This window comes from Panicum hallii, chromosome 5, assembly GCF_002211085.1.
Source record: "Panicum hallii strain FIL2 chromosome 5, PHallii_v3.1, whole genome shotgun sequence".
Taxonomy (NCBI): Eukaryota; Viridiplantae; Streptophyta; class Magnoliopsida; order Poales; family Poaceae; genus Panicum; species Panicum hallii.
This window is the reverse complement of record NC_038046.1, coordinates 37,810,155-37,817,784: the sequence shown is the minus strand read 5'-3', so window position 1 is coordinate 37,817,784 and position 7,630 is coordinate 37,810,155. Positions and strand designations below refer to the sequence as shown.

Sequence of the window (7,630 nt, the reverse complement as noted above, 5' to 3'; positions counted from 1 at the left end):
GTCGCTCCGGTGTGCATTTCCTGCGCTTGGTGCATTTGGTGTTTCTGAACCTGCATCGCTCTTTCTGAACATCGTCTTCATATTCCATCTTCACAACATCCTCGGTGTCGTGAACATGATCAGGTAATTCGGGACTGCCGAATTTCATCTCGTGTCTCGATCTTGCCCTGGTGTATCGGAGATGTAGTTGTCCTTGATGTAGTAGTCGTCCAATTGGAGATGCTCTTAGCCTTCTTCATCCATGGGCTGAATTTCCACGATGTGAACCATGAATATATCTCACTCTAACGGAAAATTTCCCGCTTTTAGCTTGATCAGACCTCCTTCATCATCGGAAGAATTGAGGGGTCTGCCTTCCTGGAATGGAAGTTCGTCAGGGTCGATGGCGTAGCATGGTAGGTTGAACTCAAGTGGTTTGGAGGATTTCGTGCCCTTCCGATGCGTGAACTCACCCACCAGATTTGATTCCTTTGCCAGGGTCTGATGTCCGCCTAATAAAGCCGAGATATGGTCGTTGGAGTCCGAGTAGTCATCAAAGACGGGAGCCCCCTGACAAGCAGTGGCTTCTCCTTCTCCGAGTTGTAGTAGGAGATCCAGGTCCTCCTCCAGAACGGAGAGGGACATGGAATCCAATACAGGACTGTACTTGGGTTTCTCCAACAGGTTAGGTAGCGGTGAGCCGCCGAGTTTGTGGGTGAACTTGTCGAACTCGCGATCGAACGTAGTTGTGGGTGCGCCTGGCCCCTGAGGGCTAGAGTGTTGGAGAGTGGCTTTCGCGCTCCTGATGCACTCGGCAATGGATCGATCGACCTGATCGATTCCGGAGAAGATGTCATCGATGTCAGCGAGAAGTGGATGCAGTGTCTCAGGGTGGTTCCGGGTCGTGGGGACTGAGTCGCAAGAATGTCGGAGAGCAGCATCCGCGAGCTCTATGCATCCGGCGATGCTACGGTCCACCCGATCAATTCCAGCGATTAAATCGCCGGCACTAATCTAGGGATGGGGAATCGCCCCGGAGATGGCTAGCATAGTTTCCAATTAGATCGGAAAGTCAGGTTTGGCTAGTTCCGTCGGCGAGAGTGCCGACGTCTTTGTTAGTCCTTGGCAATAATACTGAGAAACGTGTGTTTGTATGTCTTAATGTTTACAGAATGAATCCACAAGCGCACGGATATACCGTTGTAGTATTTAACCTGGAGAGTATTCGGGTATTGTTATTTATATTTTCCCATAGGATGGCATGGTGTAAAAGAGTTTACTGAGCCCATAATCAAGACAAGATGCTAAGCTATAAACTATAAATCAAACAGGGGTAAGTTATGATAAATGAAGTATAGGGGTAATGCGACACACACACAAGCCAATCTCATGAATAAAGAATAATAAATAAACCAAAGGTTAGCTGGAGCATAGGCATAAAAGAGGGTCCTAGTGATATCTACTCAAGTTAGCAAGGGTTATACAACACATGGTTAGGATTAGCATTAAGCCACCAACATTACGGGGAGACTACCGAGTACTAGTCTACCAGCAACCTGGAGTAGCACTTTAGACTCCTACACCACATCCGAACGTGGGGGATTATGAAGGATGGACAGGGCTGTCACCACCTGCCGCCTACCCCGACAGACCGTGGGGATGCAGTCATATTCGATGAATCCTTCGTGCCCTGGGCACCACGCCCGTGCACAAGATCACTACTCTAGCCCCTCCAGAACCCCCACCATGATGATGGACAGGCATAGAACTAGAGCAAGCCAGAAAGCATACCAAACCGATGTTGATACTTAAAGTTAAGCGAAACATGGTTATATAACTTGAGGGAGCATAAGACATGGCATACCAAACTATAAAGATTGCAAGATAACCATGAATCAACTCTATATTATGAGTAGAATACCGACGAGTCGAATACAAAGCCATACCAAGACCGAAGGTTGCTCACCGACCCGAGGACGACTTGGATTTGCTAAGAGAGATAACTAGCCTAGCTCCACTAGCCTAAGAATTACAAGTCACAACTAGAGAGTAGGAGAGAGGTTTCAAGTGTGGTGTGTGTCAATGAGGGGGGTGTCCTCCTCCTTTTATGCCCTCCAAGGACGGTTCCCGCCATCCCTCCATATGGAAACCTTAGCCACCATGATCAGGAAGATAAGAACAATCCTCCCGCCAAAGATCAGGAGGTCAGGCTCAATCTTCCTCTGGCTGGTGTGCCCAGGTAATGATTCTCGGTGATTTGTGCCTTGGCACGCCCGTTTGCTCTGCCAGGTGGGCCCTCTTTGTAAGTGCAACGTTGGGTATGATCTTTTGTGTAGTTCTTGTTGCGTCGTCTTCGTATTTTCTTCTTATTCCGGACTTGTATCCCTGAAATGGATAGATAGACAATACATCTGTGAAACTAGGCTAGTGATACAAATATGTGAGAAAGAGGTATGGTTTTTCTTTATTTGTGAGTATAGTTGACGGTCGGATTTTGCATTTAAAGACCGTTAACAACACCCCCAAGCTAGCCCTTTGCTCATCCCGAGCAAAGTTTTAGACTTAGGTTATTGATCAGGAGTTGTTGCAATGTCGCATTTCCAACTTATACCATAGGCACAATTAGTTGTTCTTACCATGATTTTGAATAAGTTGGCCTTGATCTTACCTTTCTCCTTACTCCTGTGGGGCATATAGCTTCACCTCATCTTTGGCGATTGAGAGTCACAATGGTTTTTGTAGAGCACTAATTTTCTCATTCTTTTTGTTCAACCATCAATCCGGAGGTTTTAAAAAGAAATTACAAAAGTTCCTCAAATGATCTCGCGGATCGCTCAATGTGTATATTCCTCACCAAGGCTTTTGTTTTGCCCTTCTTCCTCATCCTACCTCTGACGGTTTGTTTTTTGGAGCTGTAGGTATGGAGGATTTGAAGGCACACTTGTTTCTCATATTTTTGTTAAGTCAGAAAACAAAGGGAGAAACAAGTCATAAACCTTGATCAAGATGTGCATGTGTGTGGAAATTTTTGGTGGATGGTGTATGGAATCCTTTTCATGAGCCATGTCTCTCCTTTATTTCTTTTTCTTGGATATGGGCTATCTCTCTCTCTTTTGTTTGAATACTTGAACCTTCATGGGTCCAATTCTCTCTCTCTCTCTCTCTTTCAACATGCCTTCTTGAGCATGTCCTTTATTTTTTTTTGCATAGCCCATATCCTTTTATGATGGTAACCTTGGAGAGAGTGGTCACAGCATGGCATGAAGTTTTATTTTATGGGTGGATGAATGGAGTGCATGCTATCTTCCAGTGTAGAAGTTTAGCATATGGTGGAGATGTGTACATGATCTTGATCATGGAAGTATGAAATGTATCTCACAAAGGATCACAACAGTTTGACAAAGGTCAATGAGATAACAAGTTGCATATGTGGAAGTTTTTTTAATGTAATCAACATATGGCTTTCGATAGGAATTTTCATATCATTGAGGAACTTTATTTGTTTTTGCATTTTCAAAATTAAAAACACCGGATATCAAGCATCACGTTAGGAGGAGATCATAGCAGCTCTATTTCAACCATATCATAGCTCACAACAACCTAGATTTGGATCAAGCTTTTTGCTTCCCACAAGTTTCAAGTTTAAGGTTTGATCATTCAGCCAACAAACTCAAAACTAGGTAGAGCACTAAGTTGTAACTAGGCATACGAAGAAAATTAACAGAGCAACTATTCATCATCTCAATAAGAAAAAACTACACATGCTTACTACATAAAAGAAAGCAAGTATATATTTTTGGTCTTTTCAAGTTTTGCAAGATTTTATTTTGTTTTTTTGGTTTTGCAAATTTTTATGTTGTTTCATGCATAATATTTGAAAGCAGTAAAGATACAATATACAAGGTACCTCTCATGAGGGTCCTCCCCCAGGCTAGATTTAGGCTCACTACTGCTGGTTGGGGTTATACCCCGCCCAACGGAAGTAAGCCCTCCACTCCTCCTGCTGTTGTTGCTTCAGCTACTGCATGGCGTGAATCCTCTTGCCGGTCATCTCGCAAGTCGAGGTAGGGTGCATTGTGTCATCCTAGTCCATGTCCTCGGCTTGTGGTTCAGCTTGATCTTTCTTGTTCTTTTTGTTCTTCTTTGCAGTCCATCAGGATCGGGCTTGGCGTTGGATCGGGAGAGTGATGGGAGGTAGAGCTACCCCGAGAATGGGATGAGCTCACACCCATCATCCTCCTTATTGCACCGGAGAGCTTCCAACCCATGCTCCACATGGTTGAAACATGAACGAACACAAGCAACTAGGAATGGGTTACGTTAGCGAAATCGAAATGCAATGCTTACCCGAAGTTGCTCCTCCAAGTTTTGGCCAATCTTGCAGCAAAGAAATGAGAGAGAGAGAGTGGTTTCTTGCCCTTGAATTTGAGCAAAAATCCAATGGAAATCTGAGAGCAAAGTTTGGAAAGAGAGAGTGAGTGAAAATGAGTATGATTGAAGAACACCACTCTCAGGCTCTCTTTAATGGTCAGGGGCACCCCAACGGCTATGTGAAGTTATTACTAGGTGCCCTATCCAAACTCTTGCTCCAAAAATTTTCAAAATAAATCTCCAAAGAATTTTTATGCTCAGAAATATTTTTAGGATTTTTATAAAAAGGGGAAAAGGCTAGAAAAACTCCAGAATGCAAATGGGAATTGGAAAACTACATATGCAATGAGAAAAAAATCAAAAGTTGAAGAAAATCAAATATGAGATAACTATCGATTTACCTTCAGCAAGGGCTCATCTTTTGAGTCCGACAAGCAGGATTTTTCTCTGACTTGTTTTAGCAGTCCGTGTCCCATCCTGGAGAAGTGGATGAGGGCACTCGTTCCACCTTTCGCCACACGCTCTTGTTCTTCTTGGGTTTTGTTGGTGTGGATGGTGGTTCTTCGGATTGGGGTTGTGGCTCTGCCCACACCCCTTGCCCCTTGTCATTTAGGTAGATTTGTTCTTCCCAGAAGGTTGTTGTTGTGGGCATGATGTTGACACTTGCCCCAACATCACACGGGCTTGCTAGTAGTGACAATCGTATATTGGGTAGCTGGTCATCGGGTACCCCGAATCTTTCTTCATTTGTGTTGCTAGTTTGCCCCACGGGTTCATCCTTTCTTGTGTGGGCTTGTTTGCATGGTTAGCACGGAATAGTCTCCAAGATGGCTTACCCCCATCTGGTATTTATCATGCTAGCTTCATGTTGCCCCGGGATTCTCCAAGGTTCAGAAACAGCAGCAGCAATTTGAGCTAATTGGATTTCTATCATTTTATTTGATTTTTAAGAACAGAAGAAAGAGTTTCAATTTTTATGTTAATATTTTCCAGGGATTTATCATTGGTAGCAAGCTTTTTATTTAAAGATTCATTAATTTTAGCTTGGATAAAAATGAGATCTTTCAGGGAGGGTTGATTCAAATTGAAATTTGAATTAAAATTGTTAACTCCCTTATATGGTGGCCGTGACATGTTCCACCCTTGGCCTCCTTGTGGACAGTACCTATTGTTGTTGTTGTTGTTGTTGTTGTTGTTGTTCAAGAAGGCCACCTCTTCACAGGTCTCGGGGTAGTCATTCCCCGAGTGTCCACCATTGCCGTAGATTTTGCATGTGAAGTGCGAATCGATGGCATGGACGGGCCTGAGGACGAGCTCTCTTGACTTTTCTTGGTCATCCATGCGCTTGATTAGGAGGTCCAGCTTCGCCGCAAGCATGTTCGTCTCCTTATCGGTGTGCATGCCCTTGGTACGGGGTTGGAGTCGGTCTCACTCCAACCTTGGTTGGAGACCATCTTCTTGACGAGGGCAGTAGCCTTGGTAATTGTGAGGTTGAGGAAGGCTCCTACAGCAGCAGCATCGATGTGGGCTTGAGATGTCGGCGTTAGCCAATTGTAGAAGCTTTGTAGGATGAGCCAGTCATCCATTCCATGATGAGGATAGGAGAGGATATATTCCTGCAACCTCTCCCAAGCTTCTAGGATTGATTCCAATCCCGACTGCTGAAAGCTGGAAATCTTCCCGCGTAGAGCGTTGGTTTTGCCCAGCGGGAAGAATTTTGCGAGGAACACCATGGAACATTTGTCCCACATGTTGATGGCTTTGTTGTCCTTGTAAAATCACTGTTTTGCCTTCCCCAAGAGGGAGAAGGGAAACAGACGGAGTCGAATGCATCAGTTGTGACTCCCTGTATGACTACGGTCTCACATAGCTCAAGGAAGCTTTGGAGATGAGTGTTGGCATCCTTGTTAGGCTTGCCATAGAACAGGCTAGCCTGCAGCATGTTTATGAGACTTGACTTGAGTTTGAATTTCACATCCCCAATGGCAATATTTGGCCTAGTGGCCACGTTGGCGACGGAGGGGACGGGGAAGTCACGAAGAGTCTTTTCGGCCATAGGCTCAGGCGCAAATGGTGCTTCAATGACTAGTTCGCCTGCTGAGAGAACGTCTTGAGGAGGGATGACGTGAGGTCGGACCCTTCTCACAAGCTTCTCTGGATTTCCAACAAAGTTTGTCAGCAAGGAGAAACCAGTCATACACTACCCTCTTTTCGTCCATCAGAAGAAAACAAAAGCAACATTATCCTGTATAAGAAATAGCTATTTCTGAAACATTTAGCCATGACTATGTGCTAGTAGATCTTTTAACCAGTGCCATCCCCGGTAATAGCGCCAGAAATGCTTGTTAGCATTTCTTAGCATCATCACTAGGATTGTTAGTCCTTGGCGATGATACTGAGAAACATGTGTTGGTATGTCTTAATGTTTACAAAATGAATCCACATGCGCACGGATGTACCGTTGTAGCATTTTACCTAGAGAGTATTCGGGTATCGTTATTTATATTTTCCTGTAGGATGGCATCGTGTAAAAGAGTTTACTAAGTCCATAATCAAGACAAGATGCTTAAACTATAACTATAACTCAAACAGGGGTCAGGGGATCTCATACGCCCCTCGGACAACCATCAAGTCCCAAGTGCTCACCGATTTCATCGCAGAGTGGACTAAGACTCAGATGCCCCTGGCAGCCGTCGACGAGAAGTACTGGACGATGTACTTTGATGGGTCGTTGGTGAAGGAAAGAGCCAGCTTGGGGTTTGTCTTCGTGTCTCCCCTTGGCGTGCGCATGAGGTATGTGGTTCGTGTTAATTTTCCTACTTCAAATAATGTGGCTGAGTATGAAGTGCTCATCAATGGCCTACACCACACCATCGAGCTGGGCATACGACGACTTGAGGTCCGGGGTGACTCGTGACTTGTTGTTGATCAAGTCATGAAAGAGTCAAGCTGCCTCAGCCCCAAGATGGCTGCTTATTGCCAAGAGGTCCATCGGCTGGGGGACAAGTTCGACGGTCTTGAACTTAACCACATCCCAGGATGGTTCAATGAAGTGGCCGACACAATGGCAAAAATGGTGTCGAGCCACCAGCCCATCCTGTCCGGCATCTTCGCTAGCAATCAGTACAAGCCCTTGGTCCGCTACGAGGAGTTTGAGTGGGCTAGGGACAAACCGCCTGCCTCAGCCTCGGGGGCTCGTCAACCGCCGACCCTTTCCAACCTTGAGGTCATGGAGCTTGACATGGAATCGGCGACGGTTCCCGACCCTCCGGCTGAGTGA

At 45.2% G+C, this 7,630-nt stretch overlaps 1 non-coding gene across 1 annotated transcript; it reads left to right on the top strand.

Annotated features, from left to right (window-relative positions):
- The first annotated feature begins 5,934 nt into the window (after window positions 1-5,934).
- LOC112896053 lies at window positions 5,935-6,041 on the top strand. The gene has a single exon (XR_003229343.1). It is a non-coding gene; the product is annotated as a small nucleolar RNA R71 (small nucleolar RNA).
- The last annotated feature ends 1,589 nt before the right edge of the window (window positions 6,042-7,630 follow it).